Below are 17,598 nucleotides of genomic sequence, written 5' to 3'. Positions count from 1 at the left end.
AGTGTGAATATTGTTTTACTCAGTATAGTGTGAATATTGTTTTACTCAGTATAGTGTGAATATTGTTTTACTCAGTATAGTGTGAATATTGTTTTACTCAGTATAGTGTGAATATTGTTTTACTCAGTATAGTGTGAATATTGTTTTACTCAGTATAGTGTGAATATTGTTTTACTCAGTATAGTGTGAATATTGTTTTACTCAGTATAGTGTGAATATTGTTTTACTCAGTATAGTGTGAATATTGTTTTACTCAGTATAGTGTGAATATTGTTTTACTCAGTATAGTGTGAATATTGTTTTACTCAGTATAGTGTGAATATTGTTTTACTCAGTATAGTGTGAATATTGTTTTACTCAGTATAGTGTGAATATTGTTTTACTCAGTATAGTGTGAATATTGTTTTACTCAGTATAGTGTGAATATTGTTTTACTCAGTATAGTGTGAATATTGTTTTACTCAGTATAGTGTGAATATTGTTTTACTCAGTATAGTGTGAATATTGTTTTACTCAGTATAGTGTGAATATTGTTTTACTCAGTATAGTGTGAATATTGTTTTACTCAGTATAGTGTGAATATTGTTTTACTCAGTATAGTGTGAATATTGTTTTACTCAGTATAGTGTGAATATTGTTTTACTCAGTATAGTGTGAATATTGTTTTACTCAGTATAGTGTGAATATTGTTTTACTCAGTATAGTGTGAATATTGTTTTACTCAGTATAGTGTGAATATTGTTTTACTCAGTATAGTGTGAATATTGTTTTACTCAGTATAGTGTGAATAATGTTTTACTCAGTATAGTGTGAATATTGTTTTACTCAGTATAGTGTGAATAATGTTTTACTCAGTATAGTGTGAATATTGTTTTACTCAGTATAGTGTGAATATTGTTTTACTCAGTATAGTGTGAATATTGTTTTACTCAGTATAGTGTGAATAATGTTTTACTCAGTATAGTGTGAATATTGTTTTACTCAGTATAGTGTGAATATTGTTTTACTCAGTATAGTGTGAATATTGTTTTACTCAGTATAGTGTGAATATTGTTTTACTCAGTATAGTGTGAATATTGTTTTACTCAGTATAGTGTGAATATTGTTTTACTCAGTATAGTGTGAATATTGTTTTACTCAGTATAGTGTGAATATTGTTTTACTCAGTATAGTGTGAATATTGTTTTACTCAGTATAGTGTGAATATTGTTTTACTCAGTATAGTGTGAATATTGTTTTACTCAGTATAGTGTGAATATTGTTTTACTCAGTATAGTGTGAATATTGTTTTACTCAGTATAGTGTGAATATTGTTTTACTCAGTATAGTGTGAATATTGTTTTACTCAGTATAGTGTGAATATTGTTTTACTCAGTATAGTGTGAATATTGTTTTACTCAGTATAGTGTGAATATTGTTTTACTCAGTATAGTGTGAATATTGTTTTACTCAGTATAGTGTGAATATTGTTTTACTCAGTATAGTGTGAATATTGTTTTACTCAGTATAGTGTGAATATTGTTTTACTCAGTATAGTGTGAATATTGTTTTACTCAGTATAGTGTGAATATTGTTTTACTCAGTATAGTGTGAATATTGTTTTACTCAGTATAGTGTGAATATTGTTTTACTCAGTATAGTGTGAATATTGTTTTACTCAGTATAGTGTGAATATTGTTTTACTCAGTATAGTGTGAATATTGTTTTACTCAGTATAGTGTGAATATTGTTTTACTCAGTATAGTGTGAATATTGTTTTACTCAGTATAGTGTGAATATTGTTTTACTCAGTATAGTGTGAATATTGTTTTACTCAGTATAGTGTGAATATTGTTTTACTCAGTATAGTGTGAATATTGTTTTACTCAGTATAGTGTGAATATTGTTTTACTCAGTATAGTGTGACTATTGTTTTACTCAGTATAGTGTGAATATTGTTTTATGATCTGAAATAGTAGTGACTTGGAAACATCAAACAAAGCCATTTGGACTATTTCTGTTGACAGAAAATATGAAAGCATGGCTGTGTCGAATTGTCCCATTAGATAATGTTACGTGCTGGAATGCATATGCAGAGTCTGCACTAAAACAAGATGTCTTTTGGCAGCTCTATTTGCTTTGTCTGACAATAGGCAAGGTGGTGTTGATTACACTGCCAGCCCCATGGAAAGAGAGAGGCAGCTAAATATGTCCCTCCTACAGACATTATCTCTGCTGCTGCTTCCTGCACACTGAGAGGGATTAGACACAAGTCCCCCTCCAGGCTTTCCACAAAACACCACTGGAAGAGTGTGTTTGTGTGTGTTTTTTTGTGCTTTTTTTGTGTGTATATGTGTGTACGTGTGTGAACATGCGTGTGAGTGTGGGTGTTTGCGCCAGGGCAGCTGTAAGATAAAGAAAGAAAAAGGGTGAGAGATTTGAAAGGTTGTTCTTTGATTGAGAAAAATGTGTGAGGAAGCCTTCTGGTTTCAGCTGTTGTTGCTTCTCTTTGTAAGATGGACAATAAAACTGTGTCATTTAGGTGTCAAAGTCACTGGATTCAGATACCCAGGCAGCTTTTTGGCCAACTTTATTTATTCCGAATTCTGATTGTATTTCCTCATAATTTGCGGACATGAAATTTGGAGACCCAAGCTATAGGTTCCTGTGGCGCCGAACATACCGAGTTGATTTATGTGCTATAGAATGTTTTAATTATACGCCAGGCTTTTCTATTTAATTATCATTTTTTATTTTTTTGTATCATCATTTGTTAAATGTTAGCAACTTTCGGCATCCACCGTCAGTAATACTCACATACAGTGTAGTTGTTCCTCAGGGTCATTAGCATTACTGGATATTAGGCTAACGTTGTACAGTAATTTAGGACATGTAGCCTATTTTAATCATTACAGAACTCAGACCACACGCAGCAGTTTAAACCTGGAGGCTCCCAAATGGGGCTGAAACTGAGACAAATGTTCATTTATTTACATTGCTTACTTTCATCAATATTCGGAACCCGTTCTTTCCATATATTCTACTTTAGATTGAATGTATCTTTAGATATTACTTGTTAGATATTACTGCACTGTTGGAGCTAGAAACACAAGCATTTTGCTACACCCGCAATAACATCTGCTGAACACGTGTATGTGACAAATAAAATTTGATTTGAAAATTCTAACTAAAAAGTATACAATATTTAAAGGGAAGGCTTAGGATAAATGCACTGAAAACCTTATTGAAGGAAAACTCCACAGAAAAAAATCTGTTGGCCAGCATGTGGGAGAGTTTTCATCAGTTGGATTAAATGTATTCGGTGTCCGCAAGGTAGCCATACCTGTAGAGCGCGTTTACATGTCTGGATAAGGTAAGTCTGAATACCAACTGCGTAGGAAAGGCATGTTTATCCTTAGTCTGAATCGTCCCCAAGGACCCAAACCATTTTCAGACAAAACGGCGCAACGCCGACTTCATTTTTAGCCCGTATGATGGCGGAGCGCTCGTATGCTAGCAAAGGACAGTAGTGTGTGCAGCTCTCTCCCTCCAACAGTCAAACAGTGAGTTTTGGAGATATCACCAGAGTAATATAACGTGTTACTTCACATTGCTGTAACGTAACACATTCCTTTTACTAGATACAATGAGTCATATGTAATCTATTTCAGGTAACACCACCAAAACACTGATCATATGTTTAGACACGTAATGAAAAATCTGGTGATTATTATCTAGCTAGGTAGCTGTAAAGTGAGGTGAATAAGGGAGTCTGACAACGTAGTGCTGCTGTACCATTGTCTGTTTACTTAGCCATTAGCGTAGCATACATGGGACATTGCATGTCATAGTTAATGATGTCCCACACACCCCACTTATAGTTTACTGTAAGGTCACCAAGCACCAGTCTAGTCAACATTCGTGTAAGATCAAAGCTTCAGGTGGACTAATGCTGTGAAATTGTCATTGCCTTATAATTGTATGTTTGGTTAGGTCAAGTTTGTCACCACTTCAATCAACAATTTCCTCAACCCTACAATCATTCTCTCTGATTAGTATTCCCAAGCAGAGTTGTGCAAAACAATCACAACAAATGGTTATAGGGGCATATTTGTATTTGGGTACATTTGTATTTTCCCAGTCGTCTGTGGCTAGGAATGGGAATAGGAACAACAAAATGGCTCCCTCAAGAATAGATGAAGTAAATTAATATTGTTAGAAAACTTGTGGGGAATCAGTCAGTCGACATCAAATGAGTAAAAACATTGTTTTGATCAATCCACTAACCATTTTCAGAATTTGCATAAAAGTATTCCTTCCTGATCATTGCTAGAAAAAAAAAGGAGGGAAAAGAGAGAATGTGTAGAATGAAGATGAAAGCCTTACTAACAAACTCCAATGAACAGCGGTCCAGCACAAAGAAAAGATCTGATTAATTAATAAGTGTTTTGTTTCTGTTTAAAACTTTCAAAGGCAGCGGGGGATGCATTGATTTCTATTAGGCGTGAATCAACCTCGTTCACCAGAGTTGACGGCAGTTTGAAAAATGCCCCATCAATATTCATGTTATAGCTCTGCATAGATTACTAAAAGCTCAGAGCTACCTCTTCTGACTGGAGGTAAGAAAATCTAAATGAAAATGTTCTGTTCAGATTTGCCGAGCTCGTATAACTCATCTCGGAGGACTTGACGGAAGATCTGAGAAGGAGGCGGAGGAAAAATTGGATTTCTACTTTCCCTAGGACCTGAGTACCTGAGTTATGTTCTTACCTTGAAATCGTTTGACTGGCAGCTAGGCTTTCTGGTCTTCGGTGTTAAAAGAGGTCAGAGTCGATTTCTCCCTCTCGCTCAGCTGTGGAACTTGGAACTGGTTCAATAGCACCTGGATTGATGTAGGGTACCGCCACTGTCCAAACACATTGAAGTCCTTGTAGGTATGAATTGGAATTGGAAAGAGGCTAAGGGGTTGTAATACATTAGAGGGTGGCTCTTCAAAAAAGGAATCATTCTGTTTTTAGATTGGAGGACATGTATCTACACAGTGGTGCGCATTGCTCTTTACATGTCATAAATGCAAACCTGTGAGTCTGCAATATTGCTGAAATAAATGTAAACTTTGGCATATATCACCCCTGGCTCATTGTTTTGTGAAGAAGACACTCAACATTTTTTGGAGGGTTTTTGATAAGTTAGCTATCTCTGAGTTTCCCCAGGAGGTTGATATGTTAGCTATCTCTGACTTTCCCCAGGAGGTTGATATGTTAGCTATCTCTGAGTTTCCCCCAGGAGGTTGATGTTAGCTATCTCTGACTTTCCCCAGGAGGTTGATATGTTAGCTATCTCTGAGTTTCCCCCAGGTGGTTGATATGTTAGCTATCTCTGAGTTTCCCCAGGGGTTGATATGTTAGCTATCTCCGACTTTCCCCCAGGAGGTTGATATGTTAGCTATCTCTGAGTTTCCCCCAGGGGGTTGATATGTTATCTATCCTTGAGTTTCCCCAGGTGGTTGATATGTTAGCTATCTCTGAGTTTCCCCAGGGGTTGATATGTTAGCTATCTCCGACTTTCCCCCAGGAGGTTGATATGTTAGCTATCTCTGAGTTTCCCCCAGGGGGTTGATATGTTATCTATCTCTGAGTTTCCCCAGGGGGTTGATATGTTAGCTATCTCTGAGTTTCCCCCAGGGGGTTGATATGTTAGCTATCTCTGAGTTTCCCCAGGAGGTTGATATGTTATCTATCCTTGAGTTTCCCCCAGGAGGTTGATGTTAGCTATCTCTGAGTTTCCCCAGGGGGTTGATATGTTAGCTATCTCTGACTTTCCCCAGGGGGTTGATATGTTAGCTATCTCTGAGTTTCCCCAGGGGGTTGATATGTTAGCTATCTCCGACTTTCCCCCAGGGGGTTGATATGTTAGCTATCTCTGACTTTCCCCAGGGGGTTGATATGTTAGCTATCTCTGAGTTTCCCCAGGGGGTTGATATGTTAGCTATCTCTGACTTTCCCCAGGGGGTTGATATGTTAGCTATCTCTGACTTTCCCTCAGGAGGTTGATATGTTAGCTATCTCTGACTTTCCCCAGGAGGTTGATATGTTAGCTATCCTTGAGTTTCCCCCAGGAGGTTGATGTTAGCTATCTCTGACTTTAACCCGGGGGTTGATATGTTAGCTATCTCTGAGTTTCCCCCAGGGGTTGATATGTTAGCTATCTCTGAGTTTCCCCAGGGGGTTGATATGTTAGCTATCCTTGAGTTTCCCCAGGAGGTTGATATGTTAGCTATCCTTGAGTTTCCCCAGGAGGTTGATATGTTAGCTATCTCTGAGTTTCCCCCAGGGGTTGATATGTTAGCTATCTCTGAGTTTCCCCAGGAGGTTGATATGTTAGCTATCTCTGACTTTCCCCAGGAGGTTGATATGTTAGCTATCCTTGAGTTTCCCCAGGGGGTTGATATGTTAGCTATCTCTGAGTTTCCCCCAGGAGGTTGATATGTTAGCTATCTCTGACTTTCCCCAGGGGGTTGATATGTTAGCTTTCTCTGCGTTTCCTCCAGTGGGTTGATATGTTAGCTTTCTCTGCGTTTCCTCCAGTGGGTTGATATGTTATCTATCCTTGAGTTTTGCCCAGGGGGTTGCTTGGTAAGTAAACAGCATTTGAAAAAATGTCAGCGTGTAAATCTGCCATAATAACATGAAATGCATATTGAGGAGGGCTTCGTGTGATTCTCAAGGGTGTGCTAAAAGCAGACAGAGCTCTCTCCAAAAGAGCAGCACGTTGTTTGTCACTAGAATTGAGAACATGAGCTGTTACAGTATTATTTCATTGAACCTTAACATAATTAAACATGTTTTTCATGTTGAAATTAAGATTTATTTTGCAAGAGAGACCGTTGGAGAGTTAAAATTGAAACTTCATCAAGTAAAACACGCCAGACATTGTATCCTGACATTTTTAGATTCGCTTTTGTTTTAGCTAATTAGCTGTTAAGCATACCAGCATGGTATTAATATTATTCAACGTTTATTGACAAGCTGGTTGGTTGGGTTTAGCAGAGCTGTCTTGTGGTTGTATGTCCATAAAGTAGTGTTTAAGCTGAGATGTAGTGAGCATTCAAATAGAAACAGATAGAATACCAAGAGCACGTGTAGTTCAGGATGGCTGAAAGCTTTTGACAACCAGATGTGTGTGTAGAAAATGGTGGAGAGAGAGAGTGATAGAGACAGACAGACAGACATGAAGAGGGAGACAGAGAGAGATGGAAAAGAGAGAGAGAGAGAGTATGAAGACCCTCTGGTAAACTTTTGCAGCGCCTTTGTTTTCCATCTGAACCCAGTCTGAGAGGGATGGGGAGTGAACCGTTTAAAGACCAGGAGAGGAAATCCAAAATATTTAACTGGTCTGACAAAATGAGGCAGTCCGCTACTCTATGCAATTTATCCTGGAAGGTGATTCAACCCACATCATTTTACTTAATATCAATCTGCAAGTATCCGAGCCAGAACGGCCCATCTCCTGTTTCTGTAGTGTAGGCAGCTTGATTTACAACTACAAACTGGGACAGGGCACTAGTCTATTGCATGGCCTACATCAACCTATACCTCTGGGCAAATTCATTTTACAAACAGTATACAAATGTTGGACTGCAGCTGACTGCTGTTCCCCACCTATGGTGTGCAGATAGCTGGGGAACAGCCAGGAACAATACATTTGAATATCCATTAGCAGTTATGTACAGTAACTACAGCTAACTACCAGCAAAACACTGCTACTCTAATCTACAAAAGAAAATGTGTTTGGATGAATTTACTGTACAACAAGTGTTGTTTCTCGTTTATGACATGCGTTCAGTGAAGCAGTTTACTAATTTAATTATTTTAAGGGGCAGTACCAGTCCTCATGTTTTTTGGTTTCTATGGATTGGACAGAGCAAGGAACAGAGGACAGAGCAAGGAACAGAGGACAGAGCAAGGAACAGAGGACAGAGCAAGGAGCAGAGGACAGAGCAAGGAACAGAGGACAGAGCAAGGAGCAGAGGACAGAGCAAGGAGCAGAGGACAGAGCAAGGAACAGAGGACAGAGCAAGGAGCAGAGGACAGAGCAAGGAGCAGAGGACAGAGCAAGGAGCAGAGGACGGAGCAAGGAGCAGAGGACGGAGCAAGGAGCAGAGGACGGAGCAAGGAGCAGAGGACGGAGCAAGGAGCAGAGGACGGAGCAAGGAGCAGAGGACGGAGCAAGGAGCAGAGGACAGAGCAAGGAGCAGAGGACAGAGAGCTGAAGTAGCAGTGTGCCGGACTCAACCATGTGCTGTACATGTGATCAAATCAAATCAAACTTTATTTGTCACATGCGCCGACTACAACAAGTGTAGACCTTACCGTGAAATGCTTACTTACAAGCCCTTAACCAACATTGCAGTTCAAGAAGAGTAAAATATTTACCAAATAAACTGAAGTAAAAAAAATTATAAAAAGTAACACAATAACATAACAATAACGAGGCTAAATACAGGGGGTAGCGGTACCGAGTCAGTGTGCGGGGGTACAGGTTAGAGGTCATTTGTACATGTAGGTAGGGGTGAAGTGACTATGCATAGATAATAAACAGCGAGTAGCAGCAGTGTACAAAACAAATGGAGGGGGACGTGGATGTCAATGTAATAGTCTGGTGGCCATTTGATGAACTGTTCAGCAGCTTATGGCTTGGAGGTAGAAGCTGTTAAGGAGCCTTCTGGTCCTAGACTTGGCGCTCTGTTACTACTTGCCGTGCGCTAGCAGAGAACACAGTCTATGACTTGGGTGACTGGAGTCTCTGACAATTTTTTGGGCTTACCTCTGACACAGGTCCTGGTCCTGGTCCTGGATTGCTGGAAGCTTGGCCCCAGTGATGTACTGGGCCGTACGCACTACCCTCTGTAGCGCATTATGGTCAGAAGCCGAGCAGTTGCCATGCCGGGCGGTGGTGCAACCGGTCAGGATGCTTTCGATGGTGCAGCTGTAGAACTTTTTGAGGATCTGGGGACCAATGCAAAATCTTTTCAGTCTCCTGTTGGGAAAAAGGTTTTGTCGTGCCCTCTTCACGATTGAATATTCAAACATACAATCTACTTGCAGTGAGGCTGCTCAACAGCTACATCATACCAGTCATCCAACAGATTCCCATTCAGAGCGACAGACATAAGCATCGAACCCTCCAAGATCCCCCCCACAGTTCCCTAATAGCTGTCCCTCAACCATTCAAGACCCCTCCCACAGTCCACCCCCAAGAAGAAAAATAAATAATACAATTAATTCCATTCTCCAAGAACCCCCCAATGCACCAACAACGAAGAGAATGTACTAAAGAGAAAAAAGGAAAAGACAGAAGAAAACAGCAAAAAAGTAATAAAACAAAATAATCAATTTAAAACAAAGAACATCAAGGACAACTAAAATCATAACAGCAATGCCAACTGTATATGTTTGTGTGCATGTCTGGCACTATTACATGTATGTGTGTGTTCTTGTATGTGTTTATTTGAATGAGAGTGTGTGTATATGCATGTGTACAAACACCTGCACGGCATCACCCTCAGGCAAACCGGCTGTCACAACTTCCGCCGAAGTCGGTTCCTCTCCTTGTTCGGGTGGCGTTCGGCGGTTGACGTCACCGGTCTTCTAGCCATCGCCGATCCACCTTTCATTTTCCATTTGTTTTGTCTTGTTTTCCCACACACCTGGTTTACATTCCCTCATTACTTGTCGTGTATTTAACCCTCTGTTCCCCCCATGTTCCCCCCATGTCTGTGTGTGAAATAGTTTTTTGTCAGGTTGGTACGCTTCCGGCTGGTGTACGCCGGGTTTTGTTTTCGTACCCGTGCTTTGTGGCAGCCGGTACTTTGTACTTGGTTGTGTGTACTTTGTGCTGCCTCACTTGTTCTTTGGGCATTTGTTTTAAATATTGCCTGAGTAAAGTGCTTTGTCCACTCATCTCTGCTCTCCTGCGCCTGACTTCCATGCACCAGCTACACCCACCCCTTGACAGAATTTCACACCCACAATATGGAGTCAGCAGGAGCAGGTGCCCCTGGTATAGGGCTCGAGGAGCGTGTGCCGGGAGCACGCGGCGATGCTCCACCATCTCGGCGCCGCCATGGACAGCGTCTTCCAAACCATGGACCGCTGGGAGAGACAGGGATTTCCTCCAGTGCCTCGACCAGCACAACCACGGTCTCTACTACTCGCCCCCCCTGCACCCGGTCCCAGTGGGATTCGTCTCGCCCTTCCCCGGGAGTATGATGGGACGGCTGCACGCTGCTGAGATGGATTTTCGGACCCTGGCCACCGGCGCGGGATGGAACGACAGGGCCCTGATTGACGACTATCGCTGCAGTTTGCGCGAGGACGTCCATCGGGAGTTGGCCAGCAGGGACACCACCCTCACCTTCGACCGGCTGGTGGACCTGTCCATTCGGTTGGATAACCTGCTGGCTACCCGCGGACATCCAGAGCGGGGTCTGTCGGTTCCATCCCCCAGCACCACCACTCCGATGCCCATGGAGCTGGGAGGTGCTGCGCTCAGGGAGACCGGAGAAGGTTTCGTCTTGTGCACCATCTGTGGCCGCAGAGGTCACACTGCCGGTCGGTGCCTTGTTGGTTCCTCTGGGGGTCGAGGCAGCAGGCAGGGCACTCCGGCTGCCACAAAGCACGGGTACGAAAACAAAACAAAACCCGGCGTACACCAGCCGGAAGCGTACCAACCTGACAAAAAACTATTTCACACACAGACATGGGGGGAACAGAGGGTTAAATAAGGAAGTCTCGAGGTATTGCTCACCTGAGGTAGAGTACCTTATGATAAGCTATAGACCACACTATCTACCAAGAGAGTTCTCATCTATATTATTTGTAACCGTCTATTTACCACCACAGACCAATGCTGGCACTAAGACTGCACTCAACCAACTCTATAAGGCCATAAGCAAACAAGAAAAGGCTCACCTAGAAGCGGCGCTCCTAGTGGCCGGGGACTTTAATGCAGGCAAACTTAAATAAGTTTTACCAAATTGTCATTTGGTAAATTGTCACATGTGGAGAAAGGAGAAAAAAACTCTACACCACCTCTACACCAGCTCTCCCCCGCACTCCATTTGGCAAATCTGACCATAATCTGACCATAATTCTATCCTCCTGTTTCCTGCTTACAAGCAAAAACTAAAGCAGGAAGTACCAGTGCCTCGCTCAATACGGAAGTGGTCAGATGATGCTACGCTACAGGACTGTTTTGCTAGCACAGACTGGAATATGTTCCGTGCTTCATCCAATGGCATTGAGGAGTATACCACCTCAGTCATCGGCTTCATCAATAAGTGCATCGACGACGCCGTCCCCACAGTGACTGTACGTACATATCCCAACCAGAAGCCATGGATTACAGGCAACATCCGGCATCGAGCTAAAGGCTAGAGCTACCGCTTTCAAGGAGCGGGACACTTATCCGGACGTCTATTGGAAATCCCGCTATGCCCTCAGACGAACCATCAAACAAGCAATGTGTCAATACAGCATTAACCTTTCTAGGACACACGTTCCGCTAGCGGAACCCCCCCACAACATTCCGCTGAAAAGGCAGCGCGGGAAATTCAAAAATATTTTTTTGAAATATGTAACTTTCACACATTAACAAGTCCAATACAGCAAATGAAAGATAAACAACTTTTTAATCTACCATCGTGTCCAATTTAAAAAATGCTTTACAGCGAAAACACAACATATGATTACGTTAGATCACCGCCAAGTTCAAAAACAAGCAAGAATTTTGAGTTTTTGTAAAAAGACTCCCAGTTCAAAATCAGTCTGTTGGCGCGATGAAGCGGACGTGCGCTTAGTAATTTTACTTTTCTATTGAACATACTTCTTTCCGTATGAAATATTATAGTTTATTTACATTTTAGGATACCTGAGGATTAAATAGAAATGTGGGTTTGACTTTTTTGAACAAAGTTTAGCGGTAGCTTTTTGGACTCCTTTGTCTGCGTGTTGAACGAGTGAATTACTGAAATCAACAGCGCCAACTAAACAACCTTTTGTGATATAAAGAAGGACTTTATCTAACAAAACGACCATTCATGTTGTAACTGGGACCATTGGGATGGCAAACGGAGGAAGATTTTCAAAATTAAGTGCTGGTTGAAAAATATGTTGATGTGGGGCGCCGTCCTCAAACAATTGCATGGTATGCTTTCGCTGTAAAGCCTATTGTAAATTGGACAGCGCAGTTAGATTAATATTAGACATTGTGCACCAGCTGTTATTGACAAAAAGACACACCCCCACCCCTCATCTTACCAGCTTCTCTGTTCTGCCGATGCATTGAAAATCCCTCAGACATACGGAAGTGGATGGCGGTAATTTTTTACATTTTAAACTCAGACAAAACAGAGATGCTAGTTCTAGGTTCCAAGAAACAAAGAGATCTTCTGTCTCAAATAAAACTGTGAAGGACCTCAGCTTTACTGTGGACCCTGATCTCTCTTTTGACGAACATATCAAGACTGTTTCAAGGACATCTTTTTTCCATCTACATAACGTTGCAAAAATCTGAAACTTTCTGTCCTTTCTGTCCTAAAGGATACAGAAAAATAGATTTTTCGCCTGCCAAATCAGTTCTGTTATACTCACAGACATTATGTTAACAGTTTTAGAAACTTTCGAGTGTTGTCTATCAAAATCTACCAATTATATGCATATGGGCCTGAGTAACAGGCAGTTTACTTGGGCATGCTTTTCATCCGGACGTGAAAATACTGCCCCCTATCCCTAAGAAGTTTTAAAGGATAAAGCTTCTTCCAGTTCGTGGTGAGTAATCCCAGTTCGTGGTGAGTAATCCCAGTTCGTGGTGAGTAATCCCAGTTCGTGGTGAGTAATCCCAGTTCGTGGTGAGTAATCCCAGTTCGTGGTGAGTAATCCCAGTTCGTGGTGAGTAATCCCAGTTCGTGGTGAGTAATCCCAGTTCGTGGTGAGTAATCCCAGTTCGTGGTGAGTAATCCCAGTTCTGTCACGCCCTGATCTGTTTCACTTGTCCCTGTGATTGTCTCTACCTCCTCCAGGTGTCGCTTATTTTCCCCAGTGTATTTATCCCTGTGTTTGCTGTCTCTCTGTGCCGGTTCGCCTTGTATGTTTTCGGTACCTATTGGACTCTGAACTGGTTTTGACCTTTTGCCTGTACACAACCATTCTCTTGTATACCCCTTTTTGGATTAATAAACAGTGTAAAACTCCAACCATCTACCTCCTGTGTCTGCATCTGGGTCTCGCCTTGTGCCTTGATAAGTTCTGATGTCCAGAAGTTCTTTTCGGTCATAAGAGATGGTAGCAGCAAAGTTTATGTACAACACAAGTTAAAAAATAAGTTACAAACAACGCAAAAAAATACCTAACAAAATAACACAATTGGTTACGGGCATGTAAAACGTCAGCCATCCTCTCGGCGCCATTTAAGGACTCAAGCATGTGCCTTAGGACTCAAGTCTGCTTTATATGTGATCAGGAGGCAGAGGCTTAGACCGCTAGTTTGAGCCTTTTTAAATGGTATTAACAGATCAATGATGTGCTTTGATAGTGCAGCATATTTCAGCACATGTACAGTATCAGAGGGTTGCCAGATCTTATTATCATCCCGTCTTGTCCGCAGAGCCTCCCTTCCTCAGAGGGTTGCCAGATCATGTTATTATCACCCAGTCCTATCTGCCGAGCCTCCCTTCGGAGCTAATTAGACCTAGCCTCGGGGGGTGGGGGTAACCCCGCCTGGCCGCTTTACGACCCTAACAGGGAGCCAAGCAACTGGGCAGAGCGAACGTGGGATTGTGGGAAAATGGCGTGCTGAAATAGGGATATTGGCGGTAATGAAAGCCCCTCTATATGACTCTCTGGGGTAGTCTAACAATGGAATATTATAGCCCATCAATAATCCATCACCATAGAGAGAGAGCGGTTCCACCCTGTCACCTTGCACCCACCTCTGTTTACACTCAAGAAAAAAAGAGGCTCAAAGCTCCAAAACAGTAGATGGCTAATAGAGGGAAGATTTTCACTGACGCATCGGAAATGTTTACACAAGCACGTTCAGGGGCCTGCGAGAGACAATGAATGTTGCTGTTCAGGATGAATAATGTATGAACTAAGATAAGTTGGATTTAGTTTGTGAAGGAATGCCAGAGACAAAGTCAAATAAATGAATTCGTACTGTCACGTTAATCAAAATATTGTGCATTGTTAAAAGTAATTGACTAGACAATTCAACAATCCTGTAAATCTCATGAGTCTAAAACTCCCCCTCTCTTGTCCTGTCATCATCAAATCCCTTATTTACGGCCCACAAGACAAGACGTCCCCAACAGCTCAGAGCTAATGGTCTGAAATATACAGCTCTACCTTGCAGCTCTCTTCCACGTCTTCTTAGTTTTCTTCTCTCCATACCCACACGGGACCCAGTACTACTCTCTCTGTTCTCCTGTGTTCTCTTCCTCTCCTCCTACCATCTCTGTTCTCTTGTGTTCTCTTCCTCTCCTCCTACCATCTCTGTTCTCCTGTGTTCTCTTCCTCTCCTCCTACCATCTCTGTTCTCCTGTGTTCTCTTCCTCTCCTCCTACCATCTCTGTTCTCTTGTGTTCTCTTCCTCTCCTCCTACCATCTCTGTTCTCTTCCTCTCCTCCTACCATCTCTGTTCTCTTGTGTTCTCTTCCTCTCCTGCTACCGTCTCTGTTCTCTTCCTCTCCTCCTACCATCTATGTTCTCTTCCTCTCCTCCTACCGTCTCTGTTCTCTTCCTCTCCTCCTACCATCTCTGTTCTCTTGTGTTCTGTTCCTCTCCTGCTACCGTCTCTGTTCTCTTCCTCTCCTCCTACCATCTCTGTTCTCTTGTGTTCTCTTCCTCTCCTGCTACCGTCTCTGTTCTCTTCCTCTCCTCCTACCATCTCTGTTCTCTTGTGTTCTCTTCCTCTCCTGCTACCGTCTCTGTTCTCTTCCTCTCCTGCTACCGTCTCTGTTCTCTTCCTCTCCTCCTACCATCTCTGTTCTCTTGTGTTCTGTTCCTCTCCTGCTACCGTCTCTGTTCTCTTCCTCTCCTCCTACCATCTCTGTTCTCTTGTGTTCTGTTCCTCTCCTCCTACCGTCTCTGTTCTCTTCCTCTCCTCCTACCATCTCTGTTCTCTTGTGTTCTCTTCCTCTCCTCCTACCGTCTCTGTTCTCTTCCTCTCCTCCTACCATCTATGTTCTCTTCCTCTCCTCCTACCATCTCTGTTCTCTTGTGTTCTCTTCCTCTCCTCCTACCATCTCTGTTCTCTTGTGTTCTCTTCCTCTCCTCCTACCGTCTCTGTTCTCTTCCTCTCCTCCTACCATCTCTGTTCTCTTGTGTTCTGTTCCTCTCCTCCTACCGTCTCCTCTTATTTCACCTCCTTTCCCCCTTCTCTCCTCTTTTCCCACCTCCCATCCCGCCTGCTATTTTGCTGTCATATTCCAGTCCTGCAGAGGGTGCTTGTGTGATTCTCCATCCAGGCATCCACACATCCATCAGCATTAGTGCCTAGTGCTGACTCCACGCCAAGTACAGGAAGATAGAGGCAGCATGACGGAGTGGCTCTATCGTTCACATCACACAGGAATATGAACACGTTCAGTAATACTGGCCGGTACATCTTTCATATTGTGAACTAATTCAAGTGATTTTTGTTTAGGATAATTCATCTTCATGCCTGGACCGTGTTGGTGCAAGCACACCTCATTATCAATGCCTATGACCCTGTTTTCAGTGTGTCACAGCCTATCTTGTTGCATTTTAACACATCAGGCTGGTTATACTTGGATCACTCTAAACATGATAGGACATTAGCGTGGCGTGCTTTCAGTAATTTGAGAAAATGTCTGTGTGCGCCTTGTACAGTGATGAGCTATATTTCCTCTGCTTGGAATATAAACAGATTGGGGAGATTTGTCCCGCCTACACCGCAATGACTGTAAACAGTAACAGTACTGTGTTCTTCTCGACTGAGGTACATGAACGAATAATCATCCCAATCATTATTTTACAGAATCAGCTATCAGAAGCACAACACTGTTTGCTTTGGAAATACACAGTACAGTGTATATATATAGTACGTAGTACTACTTCTAGACTGTGTTACTAAAAAGGTCAAGTGTTCCTTTGCAGCAGGGTTTACTGCCCACTCAGAGCAGTGGTAGATGACTTTTAGGCAAATTATCAGCATGAAGAATGAGGAATCCACATGCCTCGGGATAATTGAAAAATAAATATCTTAGAAAACTATTTCAGGTCAAAATAGTACATCTACAATTTACAACAAAAGAAAGAGTGAGAAACTTGTAAGGCAAACTTGTTATTTTGGGAGTCTAAATTGAGTTGCTCGCAAGATGGAGAAGGAATTTAACAAAATTGTGCAAAGAGCTTTTCAAAGACATGATAATTGAGTGTAAAAGGGTGATGGCAACATCGTAGGGTTTTTCTTTTTTGTCTTTGAGGAGCTGTTGAGAGCCTGTAGTAAAAAAAACAAGAGCACATGGATAGTAAGCATCTCTCTGTTTATCCCGTCTTAAAGCTCAACAAAGACCAGACACTTAGAGACCAGATACAGGGCCGGCTATAGTGTTTTGGGGGCCCTAAGCAAGATTTGGCAAAACATTTTAGTGGCCCACCTCTTGACAGTGGAGATTATTTTTTTTAAGCTAATTTCCTGCCATGACAAATGCAATTTTCATGGGACATGTGAGTGAGAGTGACTAACAAAATCAGCGGGGGCCCCCTGGCGATCAGGGCACCTGGGCGAGTGCCTTGCTTGCCTGGTCAATAATTTGGCCATGATAACAACAAGATCTATATAGCTGGCTAGACTAACTTACTGAGCAATCTATAACATATTAGCTGACATGGGCTAATTGAGTGACTGTCAGTGACTACCAAATATTGAAATTGCACGTTGTGTATTCTGCCACCCTAACTCTCGACAGTAAGTTGAGACTGAATTCCTGGCCAGACTGAATTCCTGGATGGGGGCCACCTAGCGGCCGTGGGGGCCCGTGGGGGTCCGAGCCGGCACTGACCAGATACATAGAAGACCTGATCCACTCAGTGTCTTATTAACTTTTAAGACCTTTTGATTTATTCGCATTAAGCCTAATTTATACTTTATGCAGTACGGAACGCAATAACTACAGTTAGTGTGATAGAAAAATTACGCATTTACCTGGTTTATTTGATATTAATGGTTAACAATTAATATTTAACTAATAGTAAGACATTTCTGTCCTGTTAGGGTCTGTGTTTTCATGGGCTCCAATCTAGTTCCCTGCAGCTAATCTGGGCGTATGGTCACTGGAGACGGCTTGAGCTGACAAATTAGTTAAATACTGCATTACATAGACAGGAATGTGTTTTACTAGAGATAGCTTAGGAGTAGAACAATCCCTCATTGTCTCAAAATCATCCTTGTATCTGGGAAACTAAGCTAGGGTGGGGTTAAGACAACCCACATGCAGATAACGACAGGATGGACCCAGAGTGGCTTATGATGCCCCAATCCGCATGGGATAGTTGGAACCAATCACGACTAAGCATTTTTAGTGTCAGCTATATA

This window comes from Salvelinus alpinus, chromosome 5 (assembly GCF_045679555.1).
Source record: "Salvelinus alpinus chromosome 5, SLU_Salpinus.1, whole genome shotgun sequence".
NCBI classification, from domain to species: Eukaryota; Metazoa; Chordata; class Actinopteri; order Salmoniformes; family Salmonidae; genus Salvelinus; species Salvelinus alpinus.
Note: the sequence above shows the minus strand (reverse complement) of the source record.